This window comes from Ailuropoda melanoleuca, chromosome 5 (assembly GCF_002007445.2).
Source record: "Ailuropoda melanoleuca isolate Jingjing chromosome 5, ASM200744v2, whole genome shotgun sequence".
In the NCBI taxonomy this organism is placed as follows: Eukaryota; Metazoa; Chordata; class Mammalia; order Carnivora; family Ursidae; genus Ailuropoda; species Ailuropoda melanoleuca.
The window spans coordinates 10,855,358-10,866,842 of NC_048222.1; positions in this window are offsets into that span (position 1 = coordinate 10,855,358).

Consider the following 11,485-nt stretch of genomic DNA (forward strand, 5'->3'; position numbering starts at 1 on the left):
CAAAAACACACCCACCTATGCCTTCCAGGCTACACACGCCACACACACGTCACCCACCACATGCAGGCTCTCCGGCCCACTAATTTCCCCTTCATTCTTTGAGATCCACCTTCTTCAGGGAGCCCTTCCTGATACCATGACCGCCATACAAAATCAGGAGGATCTCGAGGGATCCCACACAGCGATCCTTGCCCTACCCATCATTTCTGAGTCCGAGTCTGTCTTCTGTGGCAGAAGGTGGGCTCACGGCGGCCGGAGCCTGTTTTCATTCACATTTGTATCCCCTGCTTCCCCCTGTCACCACCCTGCACGGGGCACAGTGCTCAGCACTGAGTAGAATTTCAGTAACTGTTTCTGGAACAAATAAGTTCTGCTATTTTTGTGATAAACAGCCCACTGGGTTAGTAAACCAGCATAGCCTACTGATTCCAGACAATCGGGGTCCAAACACTGATCATTATAAGCTGATGCTTAACCTTGGAATGGTTTGCTGATCAAGAAGAAGATGTCAATAGTAACTCACTCCCGGCTGGCTGAGAGGATTCAATGGGGTTTTACACATATGGAATAGTACACACCGAGTACTTAAACAAATAACATTATCAATCATTATACCGGCGACATAAAGCCATGCAGCCTATTGTTAGAAAAAGCCAACCCTGATATCTGGTCTACCCAGGGAAAACGCTGATTCTCCCACCTTCCTGGGTCTCTCTCTTATCTCAAACAGTCAGGTGTCCCGAGCACAATGGATTCCAGAACAGCGATGCTCCATCCGGTCTAACCAGCCCTCATCTCTGCTCCCAGGTGGACGGAGCCCTCAAAAAGCAGACCTACCGTCTGGCTCAGATCCGCACAAGTGCGTGCACTCCTGTTCGTAACTACAGTCTTTGTTCTGAACCCACACCAATGCCCGTTTAGCATTTCTGACAGATCAGTTCTTTCTATTAGGAGACTTTCTGAATAAATGGAAAACATTTCCCTGTAGCCTGCCTGCACACTTTTTTTTTTCTCCTGTCCTCTAATTGGGAATACGTTCAAACCTCTCCAATTCCTATTTGCTTCACAGTAAAGATTTGATTTCTTCCCTACTACAATTTCCTTTTGAGTCAACATGGGCATATTGGGGGAAAGATTATAGCTAAAGGAGAGGCTGGGAGCAGAAGAACATACAAGTGTGTGAGTGAGAATCAGGTTAGCAGTTCATGTCTGGTACGGTGCCAGAGCGAGGGGGATCCGGGCAGAAGCCAGTCTGGGTCATAGCTGTTGGCAGCCCTCCCGATGGCTCTGCACTGACCTCCTCATGGACCAGCTGCTTCCTGAGAGATCAGCATCCAAAATTGCTGGCCATTTTATGCGTTGCAAATGCTGTGCATTATAACACATGAGAGGGGCAGGGATGGCGGGGCTATCACAATTTTCTTGCTGAAAGGCTAAGTGGGAAAGACCGTGAGGAGGCCAAAGCAAGCACAATTCCACTTTAACATGCTGGGAATACTTTTCATTCCTCCTTTCTGCTCCTGCTTCATTCCTCCTGAATGTGCTGCCTTGGGCATTTCCAGCCATCATGGGCACCCTCAGTCCTGATTCAATTACATTGCTTGATATTTCATAGATTCAGAAGGATTGGCCTAAGAAGGATTAGGGGTGGGGGTGGGGGGGTGGAATGATTTCTGTGTGCTGCTGTCCCCACACGCTCACATTCCCTCTGAGGTTACAAAGCCCCCCAGGGAAGCTGCCCGGAGCTCAGTCCAGTTGGGTAAAGGAGGGGAAGACTGCATCCAGTAGGAATCAGGGTCGGGCTCCAGCTATGGGCTCCAGTGTGTTTCAGCTGAGCACCTGCTGTAAGTAGGCACCCCCCTGGGCACTCAGCATCACTTCACACCATGAGCTATTTCACAAAGGAGTGGAGGGTCTAACCCTATGGGACATGGATGCATGTGGCTTTGCTTTACATACAAACAAAGATACCAGCGAGAAACGGCACCTAAGCAAGGATCGGGAGGGCACGGTAAGTGCAAGAGGTACATACTGAATGTTTGCTCTGGAGTAATCTCCTTGTTCTGGGGCCTCCAGCCCATTGTGCTGCCATGGTGTCCTCATGCTCTGCTTTACCAAGGACTATAGCAAGCAAGAGAACTGGAAGGAGATGGAAGAGGAAAGTGAGTTACGAGCAACAGCTATCACACTGCTCTTTATGATTTCCAAATGTGACTTTGAAAAATAGGCACTGCATGCCTAGGGTACCCCCCAATTCTACAGTACAAAAAGTATACGGTGAAGGGTAAGTCCTGTCCGCCCCCAGCCCCAGCCACAGTTCCCATTCCCAGAGATAGTCTCAATGATCTGTTCCTTGTTACTGCCTCCAGAAGTGTTCTGAGCATATGAAACTCTCGCATCTCCGTACTTTGTGAAGTGCTTTAACACAAACAACAAAGCATGCAGACTGCCAAGGACTATGTTGTGGCAGAAGTGTGATTATATTGGATTCTCATGACAAACAACACCATGTAGCTCCCGTTCGTTGAGGGAGCCCGGTTATAGGCTGGTTTAGCCCAAGTCAGCAGCCAAGTAGTTCTTGGATGGCTATGTGACTGGATTCGTTTGCAACGGCTGCTGTAACAAATTGCCACAAATTGGGTGCCTTAAAGCGATGGAAAATTATTCCCTCAGATTCCTGGAGCCAAGAAGTCTGACATCAAAGTGTCGGCAGGGTCAGTACCTCTGGGAGCCTTTAGGGAGGATCTGTCCCGGGCTCTCTCCTGGCTTCTGGTGGATACCAGCAATCCTGGCCTTCCTTGGCTGTGATAGTATAACTCCAATTTGTTTCTGCCTTCACATGGCCTTCTTCCGTTTGTCTGCTCCTGTGTCTACATCCAAAGTTCCCTCCTTTTATAAGGACACCCACCATTGGATTTAGAGCCCACCCTAAAGTTTTCCTGGTCACCTCCCCATAACCAGCCTCCTCCACACTGTTCTGTCTTTTGTTTTAGCAGCAGGCCGGTAAGCCTAAGTTCTAAGCCACCTCTGAGAGTTCCTTATTTTTCCCTGGGTATTTCCCCTGTATACGTCACATATATGTGTTAATAAACTTCTGTTTATCTTTCTCTTGTTAATCTGCCTTTTGTCACAGGGAGCCCAGTTGAGAACTTAGCAGTGTAGAGGAAAACCCATTTTTCCTCCCTTACAACTTCATCTCCACTGAATTAATGAAGTCTACAAAGCCCTTACTTCCAAATAAGGTCATGCTCACAGGTTCCAAGTAGACATGAACTTTGGAGGGCATTCTGCAACCTTAGCGAGTGATGTCATCCCTTTCAGCTTCAGTGTCTGCATCTGTCCCTCAAAAAGGTCCTGTGGGGATGAAGTGAAAAGGGGCTCAGTGCCGGTTTTGACGGTCAATGAATGTTAGTCTCTGCTGTTGCTGCCATGTCCTCGAGGACATCATCTTCGTCTTCATCATCTACTGGAGTGACAGGATCAGTGAGAGATACAAAGAAGGACAGCATATGCTCTCTGCTCCCAAGGAGTCTGCACTTAGCTATGGATGCCACATAACATATCTTAAGTAAGTAATGTCAAACTCTAGGCACCATTCGGAGCTGCAGAGGAAGAGAAGACCAGTGTAGAAATGGTCTGAATAGATAACACAGAAGGCACCACACACCAGTAAGCTTTTGAAGGATTCTCAGGAGAAACATGGGCCCCTATGGAGCTGCTACCTATGCCTCAAAGAGAGCACCTCTTCATCCCCAAACCACAGAAGTGGGCCAAGGGCACCCAGTCCTACCATTGGTGACACCCACAAGGCTTATTACGGTTGGAGTCTGAACTCCTGATTCTGAGGGGATTCCGCTTCTGCCTTGGAAAAGCACACCTCTGTCTAAAATAACATTGTGTGTCATTTTGGTGAACAGTCTGAGATTTGGGGTTCGTGGAAGATAGAACCACCTGACTTCCTTTACTACCTCAAAACTCAAAGAACTTCAGTCACACAATGGATGGGGCTCACCCCTTCTAAATGTGCAACCTCCGTGCAGTCCGCGATGTGAAATGTACGGAGCACGGTATTCAAATGCTGCTACCACTGCTGGGAAGCCAGAGGCATTGGTGAAGATCTGAGCAACAGAAAAGACCAGAAGTCAAGAGTGTATGTCACTTAACATCACGCTTGGGAGCACGCAGTAGTTCTTGAAGTGACAGTGCAAATGGCACTTGTAGCCCTCACATCTGGAGAGAACATGGCAAACCAGCCACACTGTCGGCCATGACTGCACACTTCTGAAGTGTTCTTCTGAGGCAATTGTCTTTCTTTTCATCTGTAGAGGGCCTTGCCTTTCATGTTAGTGTTGTAAATAAGATGAATCCTATTCATCATTGAGTAGGGGCTGAAAAGCAAGATTGTTCCTCTAATAATAGATTTCCCTGGGAAAAGTAATCTGATTGGCTTTCTTTGATATGAAATGAAAGATAAATTGACCCAAATAATGTGTTTCCCTCTAATGCACTGAGTTAGGGCAAAGCACGATACGGTTAGTGGTTGTCTGGCAGTGGGTTATATCCTACTATTGGGACTTCAAAAAGGGGATGTTTCATGCTTCATAGACCAGCCCCCCAAAGCTTCCATACACCCAGCATATCTTTAGTGTGCCTAATAATCTTAGCCCAAATTCTTGGTCCTCCAAGCAGAGGTCAAGCATACAATGAAAACATAGCCAGAATTTCCTGGAAGGGTTTGCATATTAACTCCTTCCCACCAAATGGACAGTTTGTAGACCCTTGTGTTCATTTTGAAAATATGCCTGCTGTAATCTCTGGGTATGGCACAGAAGGGCAAAGACATTAAGAGGAAGGAGAATGTTTCTATAAAATTCCAAGGTGTAGAGGAAGCCCTCGACAATCCTTTAAAAAGGTAAAGGACCCCTTCCTCTCTGATCTTTGTACCTTTCTCCTGCTTCCTAGTAAAATGATAATGGCAACAATAACGATGGGGCGAGCACTAGGAATAATAATGCAATGAGGTTGATAACTAACATTTCCAGAGAGTTTCATATGTTAGGTACTGTGCTAAGTGCTTTACAGAGATCTTCTCATTTAACCCTGTCAACAGTGTAATCAAATTAGTACTATTACTATCCCCATTTTACAAATTAGTAACAGAGACCCAAGGTCACATGGCTGGAATTCAATTTCGGCCATCAGCTCGGGGCCTCATATCCTTTGATAGCCCCGTGCCTTTTGTGTCCTTCTGATGGTGCGGAATCCCTTGAAACGTGTGGACAGAAAAGATTTTTGCGAGGGCGGTGCCACCTAGAATCATGGTTGCTCTCGAGGTGCGAGTTAGACTACAGCACGCAGGGATCGCTGCCCGCTCTCGTGATTACTGAAGGGACAGTCTTTGCGCCACCCCTGAATATGGGCGAACCAGTGCTGCCCAGACTTCTCCCCTGTGTCCTTGGTGGATTTCCAGATCCCCAGCACCTCCCCCAAACCTCTGAATGGGAATCTGTGGTTTTGCAAGCACCCAGGCGATTCGTGTGATCAAGGAAGATTGAAAAACACTGAAGATGATTACTCACAGCCCGGGGGCCTCACGGCAAATAGAAGTTGAGTACCAGGAATCAAGACTATTGTCCGAAGATTTTCAGGTCACCAAGTGTCCCAGTTAGCCTGGGACTGAGAAGATTCCTGGGACATGGGACTTTCAGTTTTAGAACAGGGTCAGTTCCAGGAAAACCCTGCTTCTTTTTCTTTCTTTCTTTCTTTTTTTTTTTTTTTAAGATTTTATTTATTTATTTGCCAGAGAGAGAGAGTGCAAGCAGGGGGAGCAGCAGGCAGAGAGAGAAGGAGGCTCCCTGCTGAGCAAGGAACCCCATACAGGACTCGATCCCAAGACCCTGGGATCATGACCTGAGCTGAAGGCAGCCGCTTAACCAACTGAGCCACCAGTGTGTCCCCCCCACCCTTTTTAACACTCTGAATTCTTTTTCTTTTTTTTTTTTTTAAGATTTTATTTATTTATTTGAGAGAGAGAGCACAAGCAGGGATGGGGAGGGGCAGAGGGAGAGGGAGAAGCAGGAAGCCTGACTCAGGGCTCAATCCCAGGACCCTGAGATGATGACCTGAGCCGAAGGCACTTAACTGACCCACCCAGGTGCCCCAAAACCCTGTTTCTATCATAAAACCGCGCCATTCTTGCCATAAGCCTCACATGAGCCCAGAATGCTAAAACTATTTTCCTTTCCCAATAGAATCCAGCTTCCCTGGACTTTCAGGAAAGCCTTGCTGAATGCAGTATTACATCTTAAACTGTGTATTACTGCAAGCCCTACTGGCCTCCCAGAGGTATTTGTGTTTTTTAAAAAGAGGGACTAGAATTTGTTTTGCCTCTTTCCTTTGCAGCTGAAGTTACAGAGTATCTTCAAAAATCAACAGTAAAACTTACAGCTGCATTTCAGAAAAGTGACACAAATACCTAATTTGCAATGTCTTTTAAGTTTGCTAGAGAAAATAAAAATTTACACTGTGCTTTCCACTCGTCAAACTCAGATATGAATTCTTGTTGCTCTTTTAAAATAATTTTCATTTGGGGGTGCCTGGGTGACTCAGTTGGTTAAATGTCTGACTCTTGATTTTGGCTCAGGTCATGATCTCAGAGTCATAAGATCAAGCCCTGAGTTGGGCTCTGCACTCAGCGAGGAGTCTCCTTGAGATTCTCTCTTTCTCTCTTCCTCTCCCTCTGCTTCTCCCGGTCCATGTGTGCTCTCTCTCTCTCTCTCTCTCTCTCTCAAATAAATAAATCTTTTTAAAAATAAAATAATTTTCATTTGTATTTCATTTTCTTTGCCTAAATTTGGTACTATAACATTAAGAAAAAAATCTTTCCACCCAAATCTGGAGGCCAAATTTAAAAAGCAAGATGGAGAAGTAATTAAACTAAATATCATATGTAGATTTAATCCAAATTCCAAAGCAGAGTGGGGCTTTACAAAAAAATAATTATAATAAAATATAAGCAGAAGTAATGGAATGACTCAAGCCTGTGAGGTGACACATACTAGAGAATTTGCCTCAAGGTGGCCAGTGAAGTAGACATCTTAGACATGACTTTTCTCCAAAGCCACTAAGTCCACAGGTGGAATGAAAAGGTAAGGTGTCTGCTAAGGGACCTTGACTCTGGAGGCCTGAGTTCAGTTAGAAGAGAAACAGTCTTTCTGGCTCTTTCTCGTGCTATTGCTGAAGTCTAGCGCAAGTAGAAAGAGGACGGGAGCCCCAGAAGGAAGGCAGTTATAGCACAGTGGTTTCCAGGCACAGATGCCCCCTTCACACTGCCTAGGTTCAAATCCCAGCTCTCCTGCATGTCTGCTGTGTGACCTTGGGCAAGTTACTCAACCTCTCTTTGCTGGAGGTAAAATAGTAATAATATCTACCTTACAAGGTTGTTGTGAGGAGAACTTGTAAGCTAATATGTATAAAGCACTTATAACAGGCCCTGCCACTTAATCAGCACTGGATAAGTGTCTGTTTCTATTTAGAAGGATAGTGGTAATGAGTAGTAAATAAGCCAGAGATCTGATGCAGAGCATAATGAATATAGGCAATAATATTCTACTGTAATTATGTAATATGATAAATATCACTACATGGGCAATCATAATATAATACACAAATGTAACAAAGTAACAGTCTGTACACCTTACATATATACAATGTTACATGTCAAATTTATTCCATTTTAAAGAATGGAAGAAATCTCTACAGCTGTATCTTCAGCACATTGCTTAATTTAAAACATTGTTCTGCAGCAGAAGCTGCAGGATGGGGCCAAATGCTGTTTGCAGAGCTGTCCTGCTGGGTACCCAAGGTGGGGCTTGTCTGAATTCACTGACAAATTTAAAAAATTGGACACTATAGAAGGGTGCCTGGGTGGCTCCATCAGTTAAGTGTCTGACTCGTGATTTCAGCTTAGGTGGTGATCTCAGGGTCATGAGATCAAGGCCCATGCCTGGCTCCACACTCAGTGGGGAGTCTGCTTGAGATTCTCTCTCCCTCTTCCCCTGCCCCCACTCACACACACTCTCTCCTCCTTAAATAAATAAATAAATCTTTAAAAAATAAAAAAATAAAAATTGGACACGATCCCATAAAAATCCAGATATACAGCTGTTTTTGGCAAATCCCAAGATCTGGCCTCACGAGGCGCCCATTCTGCCTGGCCGCTATCAGCTGGAGGTGGGGTCAGCTCAGAAATGGCATGCATGCTCCCTGATTTGTCACAGACCCCGCTCGACCTGCTTCACGGCAGGTAATTGAATTTGCAATACTTATTTTGAGGTCAGGATCAGTACACATGGTCCATGGGCCAAATCCCACTCACTGCCTGGTTTTGTAAATAAAGTGCTATTGGAATATGGCCACACTCGTTCATTCACATATTGCCCACACTGCTTTCACGTTGTAACAGCTCAGTTGAGCAGTTCCAACAGACCACCTCGCTCACAAAGCTTAAAATATTAATTCTCTGGTCCTTCCTGGGAAAAGTTTGCCAAATCCTGCTTTTTGATTGTATCTTTCCATAGGACATATGCTTAAAGATAGCTTATTTTTATATTTTAGACACTATCCAGTGTATTTAAAATGTTATTATTGTTGTTTAGAGGGATACCGAATTAATCAGAGAGCCATTACTTTGAATCACAGAAAAACTGAAACGTTTGGTGGCTTGCTGCAAGTGACCCACTCACCTCTCCTAGTGGCAACGTGCCGAAATCTCAGGAACAATTCTTAAATCACAAGACAAACATCAGGCAGTGTCATCTTCACAACACCATCTCGAAGAACAGACACTCTTAAATTTGCTATTGATTATAGAAATCTTTTCCTAGAGCACCAAATGGAGTGGTCATTTCCTGTTTCTTCACCTTGAATAAAGTGAACCTTCTTGCTTCTTCACTATGAAAATAAAACTGAGTAAAAGCATAAAAATCAGTTTATGTATCATGTAATCATTAGGAAAAACATGTAAAAATTATAATAGTAATGGATCACCATTTCTGTTCTTATAAAGCTTATTTTTAATCATAAAGTAACATTATTTGACTCAAACACTCTGACATATACATCACATGTTTTATATATTATTTATGGAGACCTTATTATTAATTCTGCCATAAATTCCTACAGTACACAGTGTGCATAGCTGACCTTCCCTTTGAACTTGAAATACCCATGTTACTCATTCTTGTAAGATAAGGCAACAAGGCTTATCCCACACAGATAGACTTCAAGTATTACCTGGGACCTCTACCAAAGTAAACCACTGAGTTCCAGTGATGTTATCTACTGACAACTCCTTTTGCATTTGGTTCTGGGGGAATTAATTCATTTAATACAATGTGGATCCATTATTTGTCTCCTTCAAATAATAATTAAATGGAGTCTGTACATTTTTTTCTCAGCAGGGACTGAGGAAGGCAAGGAATTTTTATTAATATTCTGCTAGATTCTTTTCATCCCCAGGGACATTTTTTGCATCATGACTATGGTGTAGAGTCCGTTCTGGAATATGTTTCCTATATACTCCTGCTTGCAGATTCTGGCACATAGAAAGTGCTCAATAAAGATGTGTTGAATTAATGAATGAGTGTGCTGGGAACAGGGATTGGGAGGGGTTGAAAGCAAAGGCCAACCTTGTAGAGAGTTTTAAACATGGGACAAACTTCCAGAACTACTGACTCGTGTGGCTAAGAGAGACGTGCCTTAATTGCCTTCTCCCTCCCCCACCCCAACCTCTATCCCCCACCCCCAATTCAATCAGTCATTGGATGAGGACAATCCTAGGAGGCAAGGTAGTTCTCTTTATTCAAGGCATTCCTCAAAGGGGTTGACAGTTGAAAGCTGCCCACCAATGGCACTCCCACCAGAAGCGGTGCATTCATTCCCACAAGGGATCTGGAAGGCCCATTACAGTCTCTACAACATGGCGATTGCTCAATAAATATTAGCCCTGCCCTATAAATAGTCCCCCAGTGAATGAATAAACAAAGAACTCCTATACCAGTTGGTAACTGGCATGGCTGTTTATGCTTAGTCATTCTAAGTTGTTCTTGGCCCTGTGGACATGCGGGGAAGGAGAGAATATTCCTTCCCTGTCTTCTGCACTCGTCAGTGCCTCCAGTTTGCATACAGCAACTCATTTAGTCTCCTTATCAGGAATATGGGGATAACACTAGTACCTCACTCAAAAGGGGTATGGAATGAAATAACAAGTAGAACACTTAGAATACAGTCTTACATGTAGGAGGGGTTATTTTTACCTCTCTTTACTCCTGACTGCTCAGAACACACTGTATGGTCTCCCTGTAAGGCTCTACCTTTCCCTGAGAGTTCTAAGCTCCATAAATTTCCTGACCTCATCTCATTTCAAGTGTCCCCTCTTTCCTCACGGCTCTCTTGGGCGATCAAAACAACCCGAGTTTTAGCTCTCAACCACTATTACTATGCACCCACGATCTGTATACACAGACAAGTAGTTTTTCAAGGCTGATATTTCCCAGAGAGTATTCAGCACTCTGAAGTGAGTAGTTGGGTCATAAGCCAAGTGTGTGGTGTATCCCCCCCAAAACCCATTTTAAATGCCAACCCTTCCAGTGTCTCTCATTATAATCTGTCTCTGTCCACCTTGAACTGAATTACCACATGATGTGATAATTTAAACTTCACATCTGCAGCCTTCTGCAATATACATAAGCCAAACTTATTTGTGTATAATTAAACCAATCACAGGCATATTAGAAACACATGTTTACCAATTAGAACTGTAAAACGATAAGCCGAGTCTCTAGCATCTGTATTACTCTTGACAGGAGGGGGAGATATTTTATAAACTCATGAACAATTTTTAAGTGGCCCAGGAACTGTTCTCTGTCTGATATGTGCTCTTTGCTTTAAGATAATTGTTTATACCCTAGGTTCTCATCTTGGGCCACACACTAAAATCATCTGGAGAACTTTTAAAATGCTAAAGCCCGGGTCACATATCCACGGTTTCTGATTTAATGGGCCTGGGTGCATCACAATTTTTAAAGCTTCTCTGATGATTCTAATTGCAAAGAAATTTGAGAATCACTGCTGGATACCGTTGTCAAATGAACAGTTCAATTGATCACAGTTTCATTCTTTTATACACAGTGCACCTTGACCCCTAAAGACAAAATACCTCAAAATTTTCAAGAGCCGCAGGCTCTACTGTATACCAAGTGATGTACAGGGAGCTTTGCATTTCTAGAATATTCTGCACTCTGGCATATTTTGGAATGTTCCATAATTACACCACTCAGTAATGGGTAAAGAAATGTTCCACTAGACATAATAGGGATTATAGGAAAGAAAGAGGTTCAGAACCACAGAAATAAATAAAATTAAATCTTTATTTACTGGGGATTTCGCAGAAACTTTAATATACTAATGTGCGTATAAATCCTTA